Source organism: Cibotium barometz, chromosome 60 (genome assembly GCF_041138505.1).
Source record: "Cibotium barometz isolate CiBa-2024 chromosome 60, ASM4113850v1, whole genome shotgun sequence".
Taxonomy (NCBI): domain Eukaryota; kingdom Viridiplantae; phylum Streptophyta; class Polypodiopsida; order Cyatheales; family Cibotiaceae; genus Cibotium; species Cibotium barometz.
In genome coordinates, this window is record NC_141105.1 from 6,667,259 (window position 1) to 6,681,137 (window position 13,879).

The 13,879-nt window shown below is 43.3% G+C and overlaps 1 protein-coding gene across 3 annotated transcripts in view; it reads right to left on the reverse strand.

The window, feature by feature from the left end:
- The window catches only part of LOC147604914 (CwfJ-like family protein), a 100,050-nt gene extending 95,313 nt beyond the window's left edge, over window positions 1–4,737 (reverse strand). For 2 of the 3 annotated variants that reach the window (XM_086794134.1, XM_086794135.1), the window contains exons 1-2: window positions 4,572–4,716; window positions 4,176–4,258 (exon numbers count right to left, since the gene is read on the reverse strand). The gene's annotated coding sequence lies outside the window, so the exon portion shown is untranslated. Of the gene's footprint in view, window positions 1–4,175; window positions 4,259–4,571 lie in introns of all 3 variants that reach the window. The other variant, XM_086794133.1, reaches the window with a different exon arrangement.
- Window positions 4,738–13,879: the final 9,142 nt, after the last annotated feature.

Consider the following 13,879-nt stretch of genomic DNA (forward strand, 5'->3'; position numbering starts at 1 on the left):
TGCCCGGGCCTCTAGTGGAGCTGAAAAGGAAGTAATAGGAAGTAGAGGTGGTGGCAACAGGTTTAAAGAACTACAAAAAGAAAATGCGACAGGAATTGGAAACATGGAAAAAGAAGTTTGCTGTCCTGAAAGATGCACATAGACCACATAGACCATTGGAGAAGCCGTGGAATATCCAGTATTTTTATCATATTTTATAGCATTTTTTAAACATCATTTCAGCATTATTACCATCATTTATCATATGTAACAAGTCGTGTCAATAAAATGTATCATCTCCAGCATTCAGCCAAGGAAAGCGCTTCAATACCTTGCGTTTTTCAGCATACAACAGAATTCAGCATTCATTCACATCATCGTTTTGCTACAGCCATCTCGGTGAAGGTAAAACGCATCAATGTTCATTCATTCACAGTGCATAAACTCAGCCTAGAACACTCCCAAAGCAGCCCCTCTCTCAGCCTTAGTTTGCCACCTTCCTACATTCCATTGGAAGGGTGCATTGGCATTCAGATCGGTCATCATTGGTGCTTCTACAGCCGGGTGCAGTTCAGCCCAACTCTTAGTCTTTCAAAGGTCTTGCGTTTGGCTTATCTACAGTCCAAAGTCAGTCATACATTCATTCTTTTCAAAGATAATAACGCAAATACTCCTAGCAATAGGAGGACACCCTTCAATGGTGGGTAATGTGGGACCCAATAAGGTGTATAGATCTCTCTCTCTCTCTCTCTCTCTCTCTCTCTCTCTCTCTCTCTCATCTCTTGAAATTTTAAGTGATAAAGTGGATTGCTAAGACATCTGGTTTCCTGCCAAAATACACCTCCAAGGGAGTCATGTTCGGTACTAAAGTCGTCAGAGAACGGTTGAGGGTATGGATAGTCGTAACCACAACCTCTCCCCAAAGTGGACGAGGAAGATCACGATGCTCCAGCATCGTCCTCGCCATCTCCACCACAATCCTATTCTTACGCTCAACTACTCCACTCTCAAAAGGTGAACTTGTATTGGCCAGCTCCAGCTTGATGCCATGCACACGAAAGCATTGGAAGAAAACTCTCCTCCTTTGTCAGCCCTAAGAGTCTTTATTTGCAAGCCATACTCTTTCTCCACCATCACATGCCACTCCTTGAACCGAGCAAAAGCTTGGTCCTTCTGTGAAAGAAAATAAACCCAAGAGAATCTACTACAATCATCAAGCAACATGAAGTACAAAGAACCTCCCAAGGATGGCGTTAGCATAGGTCCACACAAGTCAATGTGTACCAACTCCAAAGATTTCAAAGCCCACCTGGAAGCCTGCTTCGGAAAAGATTCCCTGTGCTGCTTACCACGAATGCAAGAACTACAACGTCCCTACCTGCTGCCAACATCTGGCAAGCCAACCACCATCTCGTCCCGGAAAGCTCGCCGCAGCGCATCCACATTCAAGTGGCCAAACCCAAAGTGCCACAAATCACCAATCTGAGAACCTGTCAAGGAGGAGAGTGCTGAGAGTTTGTATATACCGTTCTCCACTCCGCCTTTTCAAACAACCTAGCCAATCTCGCGGTCCCATAGAGCAACAGAATGCTCCTCAAACTCCACCCGGAAGCCAATCTTGCACACCTCATGCACTGACAACAAATGAAAACCAAGTACGAGGACGTAAAGAACACGAGAGGAATGCTTCCCCCCCCCCTCTCTGCCATCAAGAATGATCTCCACCCGGCCCTCACTGTGAATCGGTATGGTGGAATTGTCGCCAATGAAAATGCGACCTGACTGTCGTTTCATATCCTAAAAGAAGACACGGAAGGAGTCATGTGCCTGGAAGCACAACTATCAAGAATCCATTCCCGAGTATCCTTGGCGGTGAAGCCAACTGCCTCCTCGCTCGATGAAGATGAAGCATCGGTGTCCAACATCTCCAAGTGCACAAAGCCGGAGTCTTTGCAGCTGAAGCTAAAGAATCAACACTCTTTCCGGTCCGCTTGGGACACTTCCTCCAATAGTGGCCTTTCTCACCACAATCATTACACGTCCTCTCGGCCTTCAGTTTCTCTCGTTCTGAATTGGGCTTCTTCTCATAAGACTTCTCCGATGAAGACTTTTCTTTGCCCTTGTTGTTGTTACGGCCTTTCGTTGTTACGGCCTTTCGACCATTGGCTAGTTAAGGCCTCAGAACCTCCGCTCTATGGAGAGTTCGTGAATCGCTCTTCCTGGTCCAAGACTATGGGCACAAGCTCCTCCCATGTGATGGTACTGAGCCTTCCACACTAGTGATCAAAGAGGAGTAAAATGTTGAGTACTGAGAGGGCAAGTGTGACAACAACATTATGGCCATATCCTTTGACGATCTCTCTTTCCCGGCCTGGAGAACCTCCTACTGAAGAACCTGCAACTTGTTGATGTGCTCCCGCATCATCGACAACTTTGCAAGATTCATCACCCGCATCTGAACTTCCAAGGAGATCCTCTTCATGGGTGATACCCTGTTGTAGAGAGAAGCCAAATGCTGCCAACTTGTCGATGTGCTCCCGCATCATCGACAACTTTGCAAGATTCATCACTCGCATCTAAACTTCCAAGGAGATCCTCTTCATGGGTGATACCCTGTTGTAGAGAGAAGCCAAATGCTGCCAAATCCCTCTGGCCAACGTCATATACTTTATGTGAGGAAGATGAAAGAACGAACGTGGGCATTAACACGATCCCATAACTGTGCATGTGCCTCCCGTTCCTTCCGTATAGAGGGTAACTCCCCATCTTCCAACTCCAACCATGGAACCCCAACAACAATGAAATCAGCCAAGTCATAGGACTCCAAAACAGATTCCATCATTACCTTCCATACGCCGTAGTTGTTCCCGTCCAGCTGTCAGTCCATCGGGAACATGAGGAGTGTCGGGATCTTCATGTGCTTCTCAGCCATCTCAAGCAAATCTGCCATCTCAAGGGTTCACAAGGTCTTGTGAAGGGAGGGTGGGTGGGAAAAAAAGAAGAAGAAGAGGCTGCAAATAGAATGCAAGGTGGTTGTCCAACGGTGATAGGGGCTGCCTTCTACCCGATCTCCAAGTCCCATACAACCCAAACAATCTCCAATCAGCACCTCAATCAACAAACCCTCGACGTCCCACTGTCTCCAAGCTTCAAGCCACCTGGGGCTCTGATACCATGTCAAAATGCACAGCGAAAATGAAGACAACTACTGTAGAGAGCAATACACAGATGAAAGAGAGAGAGAGAGAGAGAAGCTTGTGTAACTCTGCTATATACACCAATAAATCCCACATTAATACATGATGGAGTGTGTGGGCAAGGGGCCATTTTATATGGCCCCTAGCTGCTGGTCAGCCAGCCCAGAATCAGCCGACATCAGCCCACGACCAATAAATGTCCAGTCGGCCAGCACTGAGAAAAGGGTCCAGCACTGAGAAAAGGGTCGGGCAACACCACCAGATCAGTCGGGCATCACAGATACAATTGGCCAGTCATCTGGGGCAGCCAACAGCTCATACACAGCTCCAAAAAAATAGGGAAAAAATACGGAGAGTGAGGAAAAATGGGAAGACACCAAATACAGGCGAGCACACCCACAATAGAGGCCCTGACATAGTGTACAAACTAGAGATGACTGCTAACAATAACAAGAATATATGCAACGGTTGCTCGACTCTGAATTAGATGTGGGCTCTTGAATGATGTGCGTTAACTTCTTCTGCATGTGTTACAAACTGCCACCTTGGAGCTGCCTAATGCAAAATCCAGAATTGAGGACTGTTGGTCCAATTGCTGAATGCTGAATTATGACCCAAATATTGCTGTTTAAAGGGTTAAACGTTTTCATATTGCACTAAAAAGGTGTCAATCTTTGGCTTTATCAAGCTTTGACATAACGTGTCTGCATCAGTGTATTCTTGATATACTTGACAGTTTCCATATACTCCACATTTACATTATGCAATATTTAGATTATAGGGGATGCCATATGCATCTCCCACCACAGTACTCATACTAATTTATCATCATTGGTCTCAGGCGTTTTCGGCCTTCTAAATAAATCAATAAGCCCCTCTCTCTCTCTCTCTCTCTCTCTCTCTCTCTCTCTCTCTCATTTTGTGTATTGTGTCTTATGAATCATTTTGGCCTTATTTAGTTAATATAATTATTTCTCTCAATATAATGAAGACGCATACCAGAAAAGTGCAAGAAAATTGTTCAGATTCCCGACTTGACGAGAGAGCGGAATCTCGTCAGCGACAGAGTATGAAGGACCATCCTGCAAAACATGATCGTGAGCCAAAAGAGTCACGGTATACTAAGATTAGCTAACATTATTTTGTGCTAAGGCTGGGGTGCTTATTTAAGTAAGGCAACATATACCCTAAGCAAAAACTGGCTTCAAAAAACCCCCCTCCCCGCCTCACATGCCCCACCTATACCATCTACTACGCATCCCGTGTCTCCCACGCCTAGGAGATTTTGACACTGTGTTAATCCAAGAGATAAAGTAATCATGCTCCTTAATCTTGTGCGAGCGCGCGCGCGCGAGAGAGAGAGAGAGAGAGAGAGAGACAGAGAGAGAGATTAACCTGCAAAATGCGTGAGAGCTCCTAATTGTTGTGAGAGGAAAGAGCTCAAAACCAAACAGGCGTCTTTAGAAGCAGATCCATGACAACACATTATTTTTTATGGAAGATTTGTATCAAATAGGGGCCAGAGTGCATTAAAAATGATAAATTATATTTGTTCGGTTGGGTTTATAGAGAGACAATCATGCGATTTTTTTTGGGTCTACAATAATAAGAATGTTAAAAAAGGAAGTTAGTATTCCCTATTGTGTGTTTTGAAGGAGATTTGAGGATGGTTAGGAGCTGTTTATACTTGAGTTTAAACCAAGTTCGTCGGCTTCGAGTTTTGGATGCAACACATGTGTTTGCCGTAACCGTTCAAGGACAAGGGCTTGCATTCAAAAATAAATTGTTGCTAATTTAATGGATTACGTTAATGAAAATAAAGTTGGAACATTTGGAAGGGTTGAAAATGAAGAGGAACATAGAGGAATCCATGGTGGAATCCACTTGCTCACAAGAAACATAGCAATTGCCAATGCTATGGTACTTCAAGAACCTATCTCAATGAACGTCAAAATGTACAGCCCCACAGAGAGTTTCTCTTGTTGTGCCTCCTCGGTTTGTTGACGAAGCTTTATAGAGAATTACACTTATCAACTTGGCGGGACTTGCTTTTAACAATGCTAATAACTTTTAGATCTTAGTAGAGATCTATCCCAACTCTCCTTCCGCCACGAGACGAATGCTTATAATTTGTTGTGTGAGCTTAATTGTAGCTATGACCGGTTCTTTTAGCCCCTTCCTCATGCATTGGTGCTCCATACGACTAATATAAGACTTGACATGTTAGGATCCTCATTATCCAATTTATGTTGCTGTTATGTTTGGCTATCCATCCCCTTTCCAAGGATGATCACTTTTGGCATCCCCTTTCCAAGAATGATCTCTTTCAACATCATACTTACAGTCATAACATAGAAACTACCTTCCATGTGTAAGAGTTGAATGTGGAAATTAAGCTTCAACATCCTTTTATAGGCCTAAGACAGTTTGTACTAGAGTAAGGGCATGTTTTCCTAACGAGACCCAAGTCTCATATGACATTAACTTTCTTCCTACTCCTATATCCAATAAAGTAAGTTTGGTTATTATTTGTTTGTTTACAAGGAAGCCTAGACAAAGCCTTGCGAGTTTGACCTCTTCCTTCTAGTGAAGATCATTATGCATTTTAGCCATGTGGATAAGCATAATACCCCTCCTTTGCTTTTTCATTTTTGACTCGAGCTTTAGCTTCCCATTGGGCTTCTCTTTTCATCTCAACCTCTTGTTTTCTCCTTTTTTCAGCCTTGTGAATGGCTTGAAATTTGTTCATAGGACAATGGGCCATAGTACTTCTTAAGTTTACTCCCACTAAGAAATCCTTCCATTCGACACCATCAAGGGTCTCTATGCATGCTGCCCCTCCCATCATGAGTTTGTAGATCCTAAAAGGACCCATCCCTCTTAACTTTAATTTCTTTTTGTTTTTCTTGAGGTTGGTTATAAAGTAGGATTAGGTCCCCTTTCCTTGAACCTCTTGGTTTTAATGTTAGTTTTTTTCTTAGCGTACATGCCCACCATAGAGTATAGCCTTGCATGATCAAGTTTATCGAGCTTTATGAGTCGTTGCCACCCCATTCCATTTGCTTCGCTACCCTCAAAGTTGGGATCATGAATTCTACTGGGAGTATAGCATCAACTTCGAAGGCTAGGTTATAAAGTTTTATAGGTGGTTATATAAGCCCATAATGTGGATGAGAGCTTCTGCTGCCCTCGATGGTTTGATTGTCTTTGTAAGCACAATGTATATAAGACCTTTCAGCCTGTCTGTTTGTTTGTTGATAGTACGGATGATGAGTGGAAAGAACTTGATGGGTGAAATTGTGATCACAAATGTTGAGTGGTAAGAACTTGATGGTATGATCACAAATGATCTACTAATCAAGTTTTCTTCATTGCACCATTAGTGAGGCCAATCACAAAGTCGTCATAGCTCTTTTGTTCAACTTCAAGATAAAGATGATAACTCTCGTAAGGTCCCAAAAGCTAGATGAAGTAAGTGTGGATATACCAAAGATGCCAGGGAAACCAGCTTATGTGCCAAACAGCCAAAGCCTGAGAACATAAATCCTAAACAAATGCAAAGGAAAGTATTCCCAAAATGCTAATCAAAACCAATGACGACGACTCAACAACTCCACGTATAGGCTATGGATACACAAATAGCCCACTTGCCCTCTAGTGTTAGACGACGATGGGGTCTAGTTTATGTCATGTATCAAGGGGAGTTTTTTTGCTTTCGTTTATTGGTCGTACAATTGCCAGTGCTTGCAGAGCAGCATGTTACAGACAAGATCAATGAAATTACTCCAAAGAGGGAGGGGGGTTATTACATTGCATTACCACCCCACTGAATATGTGGCAGTGGTATTGTGCTTCCAAACAATTGCTTATCAACAAAAGTAGTATTGTAGGTTATCGTTGTGATCACGTTATTATCAACATTGCATTGCATACTCTATTGGTGGATGCCTAGCAGAGACTGATTATCTGTAGGATTGAAAAGAGTGGGTTTGCCCTTGAAGCATCAAGGAGTTATAGGATGCATGCCTAGGTAGGTGATGCACTAATTGCTTATTCCAGGAGAACACATTGCATTGATTAAGGGTTGTAGAGAAACACAAGTTGTGCAAAGGCAGTACGGCCTCAGGGTCCAACTCACATCCCAAGGGGAAAAAGAAGGTCCAAGAGCCTAATGTAGAACCATATAGCATTATAGGCCTTACTGAAGCTAACAAAAGTTATGTAGACAACGAGAGCTTACAAGTGATGGGGGGTAGCATCCTTATATTCCACTTCTGGGATCCCCTCACCCAAGCATCACCAGAGTGCAAGAGGCTAGCACTTGAAATCCAACAGACCAAGCAAAGCCTTGGACAAGATAGGGATGCCTCCCATTTTGGAGTTGCCACCATTGGGCATGGACATTAAACGATGTTGTGAGGCCATTGCCACTTACAACCAAACGACAAAGCATGTGGCCATAAGCTCATTTGAGAAAGAGACAAGAAACACGTTATCAAAATCACCCCATATCTAATTTGGAAAGGTGCTAGGACAAGAAAATCAACACCCTGGATGAGAAGTGTTGAGATTTGAGGTGACATGTGAGCTAGAGAAGAGTGGAGACTTATTCCACATTGATGTACAAGCCCAAGAGTGTACCTCCTCATATAAAAGGGGACCATTTAAAGAAATGAAATGTGAAGCAAGTTCTCAAGCCTCTTTATGAGTACAAGTCTCAATCTTGTAACCTAATTGTGCTTGAGTCTTAAGCTTAGTTAGCATAATCTTTTTATCATCGTTATGTTGTTAATTAGGTTGCACCCACCATAAGATTAGTGTTTAATCAGAATAATTAGGGTTAAGCTAGCCATGCATGGTGAGGGTTCATGAATTGTGACAAGAAGAGTGAGTGCTTTAAGACCACTCAACAAAAACCCTACTAGAGTGAATGTACCTTGCCATGGTTGGTGATGCCGTGCAAGATTTATTATGCATATCTATCATTTTACAAACCATATAGGACCACCTTTTCAAGCTGAATAGTGTAATAAAGACTTAGAACAACTCGCAAATAGGGGCAAGAGGCTGGCTACTATCATAGGGTACCAAAAGCTTAACATACTAAAGTACCTAGCCTATCCTCTAGACCTCTTTCTTGTGCAACCGTCTACAGCTGGATGAGCATAATAATCTTGATGGAGATTGAGAATGGGCCACCAAGGAAGGACAAAGATTCACAGGGGGTGATAAGAAGTATAGCTTAAAGGCACTAAGCAAAGACGACATAGAAGATAACTCTAAGAAGGATGAGGGTAGTGGGCCAAAACCAGAGCATCAAGATGATGCCAAGGAAGCCAAGAAGAAGCCTAAATTAGGTCTTCATAGTCAAGAAGAGCACAAATCAAATGACTCAAATGAGGATAAAGGCAAAGGGAAGGTGGACAAAGGAGATGACACTCTTGCACAGCTACCAACAAAGTGCCTCTGTGTGCAACCAAACCCACGTGGGAAGGGACCCAAAATTTCAACAATCAAACCCAATGAGGACCCATGGCTAGAAATGAAACATTGGAACATTCCTAGAAATGAAACATTGGAACATTCCTCCAATTGAAACATTGGAACATTCCTCCAATTGAATGGGATCAAAGTAATGATGAGAAACCCACAAAGGAGGACGTTTATGATCTCCCACCTGACCATGTCAGCTTGCTATGGCGAAAAAACATCAACAGATACAACAAACTTATTTATGCAATTGCTATCCATCACAAGCCACCCCACAAATATATTAAATGGAGAACTTCTTTACTTAGGACACAAAACAAAATCAGCTAAAATGGCGGCTTCCCTGTTTCTGCAAGGGCCACCTTTACAAAGATACTTATAGGCATGCCCCTACTGACCAATGGATTGATCCACAATACATGCCAATACCCAAGATCTACATCTAAAGTGAATACCTAGGATCTATAGCTAGAGTGAGTACTTAGATAAGCTCCAATACAATGAATATTTGGTAAACTTTCCAAAGCTACCATCATTGCCACAAGGAGACTTGATAGATGAAGATTGGATACAATAGCAGTTGACGAGATTCTTTTTGGAAGAACATCACAATTCAAAAGATTTCCATGCGTAGATGACCTGCAAAATTTTTACAAATCTTCTGATTTACTTGGAAAATTTTAAAGATATAAATATTAACAAAGGCTTGCACATTTATTACGAGAGCCCTCACCAAAGCTAGCGTTTTTTGCCATTGACCCAACCCACTAAAAAATCTATAGTTACTAACGAGTGGGTCCCCGGCACCTTCTTGCCCACCATCTGCAGACCTTTGAAGAGTGTTATTTGACTAAATTTTTCCAAGCAAGGATATCGTAGATTTTTCAACCTTATACAATCAATCCACACCTCCAATTTGAGGCCGTCTGTAATTTTGCTGCCAACCGTATGGTCCACAAATAACTGCCTCCAAAGATGGAAGCTAGCCTACGCGAGGGGGGGTTTGTTACTCCTTTTCGTGCACTCCTTGTAATCCCAGCCCTAGCTTACATACTTCACATTGTGTACATGGCCAAAGGCCCACCATTATAACAAAATCTGGCCCGTATAAGGCTTAAGTTTGTAAATGAGAATATGTTTTGGGCACCCCATAAGTGTGGGTGGCCGGGCAAAGCCCACCTATATATAAGTAACTTATGGGAGTGTGAAAAGATACTGATAATACAATCTACATTTGAGCTCGAGTTTGGGAGCTCCTTCATTCTTAATTGTCTTGATCTCTTTTTAATTCTTACTGCTTACTTTCATATTTATGTTAGTCTCATTAGCTATGGAGCCTTGTTGAGTTACTTGCTTGCACATGTGAGTGCTTGAGAGTGTGTGTGTGTGTGTGTGTATGCGTTTGGGGTGACCTTGCTTGATTCTTGCTTGTGATTAGCTAGATGTGGGATGTCTTTGAAGGAGAAACAGAGAGAGATTTAGTGAGAAGAGAGGAAGCTTGCTAGCTTCTTCTCCCTCATGAGTGATTATGTTATGAAGGTCCAAGCATTGGACTAGTAGAGCTTGAGGGCTTGACCACCCTTGAGGTTTCTATTCCCACGTTCAATGTGCTTTTACGCTCTAAATAGGTTGTACTCCTTGGTGAAGACTGTGCTTGTTATGAAGCTAAAACTCCTTGAACAAGCGAATTGGTAGAAGCTCTGGAGGAGGCTGACTCCAAGATCTGTCACCTAGAGCGAGATATAGAACTTATGCATATAGAGGTTAAAGAGGCCAGAACAACTAGGGTGTAGACCCACAAAGAGCTCACAAAAGGGCTATTGCTGCACTGCATGAGGGAAACCCTGGCATAAGCAAGGCTCAAGCTCATGGATGAGTTCTATAATAGACTTTAGAGCAATGCAAGGATTTCAAAAGGGTTATTGAAGCCAAAAGAGATGACCAACCCAGCTGGAGCAACAACTAACATAGGCCAAAGCCAGGTCAAAACATGAGCAGGTCCTTTTTGAAGTAGAAAACAAGGTTAACATCCTGATGGATGTAGCACCAACATAGTGAACCTTGCCATCCCCCCACATCTGGCCTCTGGTCTCCTCGAGCTATAGCACTAAATCCTCTAACTCAACCTCCTTCAGCACAATATTTACATAGATGAGGACATACCCACCTTTGCTTTTTTCCACACCATCCTCTCCAAAGCATCTTGGGCCTCCCACCCCACCATCGCCATGCTATTTTTCCAAAATGCACATCTCACTTACTGAGCCCTCCACCATCTTCCACCTCCCCCATCACGTCATCAGCCTCAACCTCCAGACATGGCGCTGCATACTCACATACTCTAATCGCCCCTGGAGGAAGGTAAATTCCTCGAGCTATTCCTCCCCCCCCGAGATGACCTTTTCCCCCACCCTGCTTCAACAATCATCATCACCAATTCCATGCTCATTGAATTGACGACTAGCATGTGGTGGATGACACCTATTGACATTTAACCTCAAAGGGTAGCATAGTAGTCTACAAACCCATTGGAATCCTAGTACTTTACCATAGAATATGGAAGTAGCTCCAACTCATGAAGAATTGCAACAACTATTCAACACAGTCCATGTGGCCTACGCTTAGGATGTCTTAAATGATGAATACCCCTAGGGAGGCACACGAGTTCTATGGGTCGATGAAGCCATCACCCTCCATGAAGGAAGAAGATGAGGAGGGCAGTGACCATGCTTGCCCGAGGATAGTGATGCATTAGGCACAAATAGCGAGGAGAAAACAACAAAAGGAGCACAAGTAGGCTTGGAAGTGGATGGCTCGAGCGGGGCTCATGACCCTCCCTCATCAAGCCCATCTTTTGACACACCAATTATAGGAGCTTTTGCCCCAAGCACACCGAAGAACTTCATGCCAAATCATCAACCTCATTTCCCCCTCTTGTCACCTCTACTCCAACACTCGCCACTCTGCCAAACAATGGTTACACACCTTTCCTCTCTCCGACACTAACATCCCCACCTTTGTCTCCCTAATAACCCCCACCCATTACTTCCTAAAGGGCAGAAGGGATGTGTGCAAGTGGTTCTTTGTACTTTTGAACAAAATAGCTCCACTTGCCTTAGAATAAAGCTAGGTTTTCTCAGCAAATCTTCATAGCATTGAGAAGAGCAACATAGTTACCCATATGAGACAGAAGCTTATGGATAAATATGCACCTCATATACTACAACATATCAGCTTAAAGTCCTCATGGCACAATATGACATGCAAGAGGCACAATAGTAGATTCAAGACAGTTTGTAAGTCCTAAATGGACTCACAAAGGTCTCCACCTCTTGTTGTAAGGTGACTGCCACCCTCTTAACCCCACAAGTAACAACCTCATCCTTGGAAGGATTGTAAGAAGGTGAGATCCCAACATCCCCAATTGGGAGCGTGCACAGATGTCCCCCCCCCCCCCGACTATCCTTTTAACTGGCAAGACCCATTGGATGCCCTTGACGTCAACCAAGAAATTTGGATCGTGGAGCACAGACAGAACCCCAACCAAGATCTTAATAGGATCAAGACCTCTACCTAATCAAGGGTTATATATTTTAACCACAATGGTCAAGGGCACATCACAAAAAGGACTATGATGGATACAAAAGGCCTAATCCAATCATGCATGACCTCATGGGGGAGCAACTTGTTTGGCGATAGTAGAGCCATGCCTTCTCAAGCCCAAATTTTGGAAGGAATACCCCCAGTACCTCCGAGTGAACCCCATTTACTTCCCATCATATAACGATGGGCCTAGGATCTCTTTGGAAAGAACCGAAGAAGAACCTAAGTTACAATTCAACTCCCCATGGATATCTCCACCTTAGTCCCACCACCCACCCTTCTCAAAGAGGCATGGATGCTTTGGACAATGTAGAAATTCATCCAAGATTATGACCAAGTTCCCAACACTGACTTGGATGAATTTTCACATGGATGATTTGCACCATGTGGAAATTCATCCAAGATTATGACCAATTACCCGACCCCAACATTGTAATCACCATTTGCTTCTTCTTCCTTGTCATCACCCTTTGGGTGAAATTTCTAGACTCGTATAGTTTTCATGAAGGTCCTCAGGGCCTCACCTTTGACATCAACAAAGGCCCAACGTTCAACAGGTACTCGGCTACTACTAGTGAGTACAATGGATGCAAGGCTAGAAGCTACCTCTGAGTATAATGGATGCAAGGTACTCATGTGAGTTTAGTGGATGTAAGGCTAGTGGCGGCTACTGATGAGTACAATGGATACAAGGTATGCGGCTACTACTAGTGAGTACAATGGATGCAAGGCTAGCGGCGACTACTTATCTTCAAAGATATGTTTGAGATAGCTTTTTGGATCTCCTACAAAGCCTTTCACCACACCACCCAATACACAAAGTCCCGCTTTGACTTCTATTAGAACTAGTGCGGCTTCTACCGACGATTACTCCCACTATGCTTCACAATCGATTCTAAGGATAGAACCATGATTAGGGATGGGGGTATGTTAACCACATTGGCTCTCACATTACTCCGAATGCATGGCAACACTTTTTGAGCCATACTTTTTATACTATGCAAAGCATTTCATGTAAATAATTATGGGAAATCTTCAAGCTTATGACATGTAATTTTAGAAGATAGTCAAAATTGAGCTTACAACTTGTGTAATGCCGATAGTATAGGAAATTAGCCTAGAATAGCTTTTGGGCTCCAAGACATTACTTCGACAGTCGACCATTGTAAAATGAGTCTTGTATATAAGACATTTTGACTAATGAGAAAGCACAGTATTCCATTCTCACAATTTTGAGTTTTTTTTGCTCCTATGATTGATGCTTGCTTATGTGCTCTCTTTTCTTTGATGCTTGCTTGGTTGAGGATTATGTGTGCGAGTGATAGTGTGATAATACTAGCTCTCCTCTCCCTCTCCCCTTCTCTCCTTTCTCCTCTCGCCTCCTCCTCTCCCTTTCTCTCCTTTCTCCTCTCTCTCCTCTCTCTCCCCATCTCCCTCGTGCTCTCACTCACCAAGGCATTGAGGTAGAGGTTGAGATTTCCATAACTCTCTCCCTCTTTTCTCCCCACCCATTTGTAAGGCTTCCTTGTGGTGGTGGTGACAACGAGGAAGGCAAGGTTGAGTACCCTAGCTCTCTACAAGAGAGGGTTATGCTACCAAGAGTGGCCAGA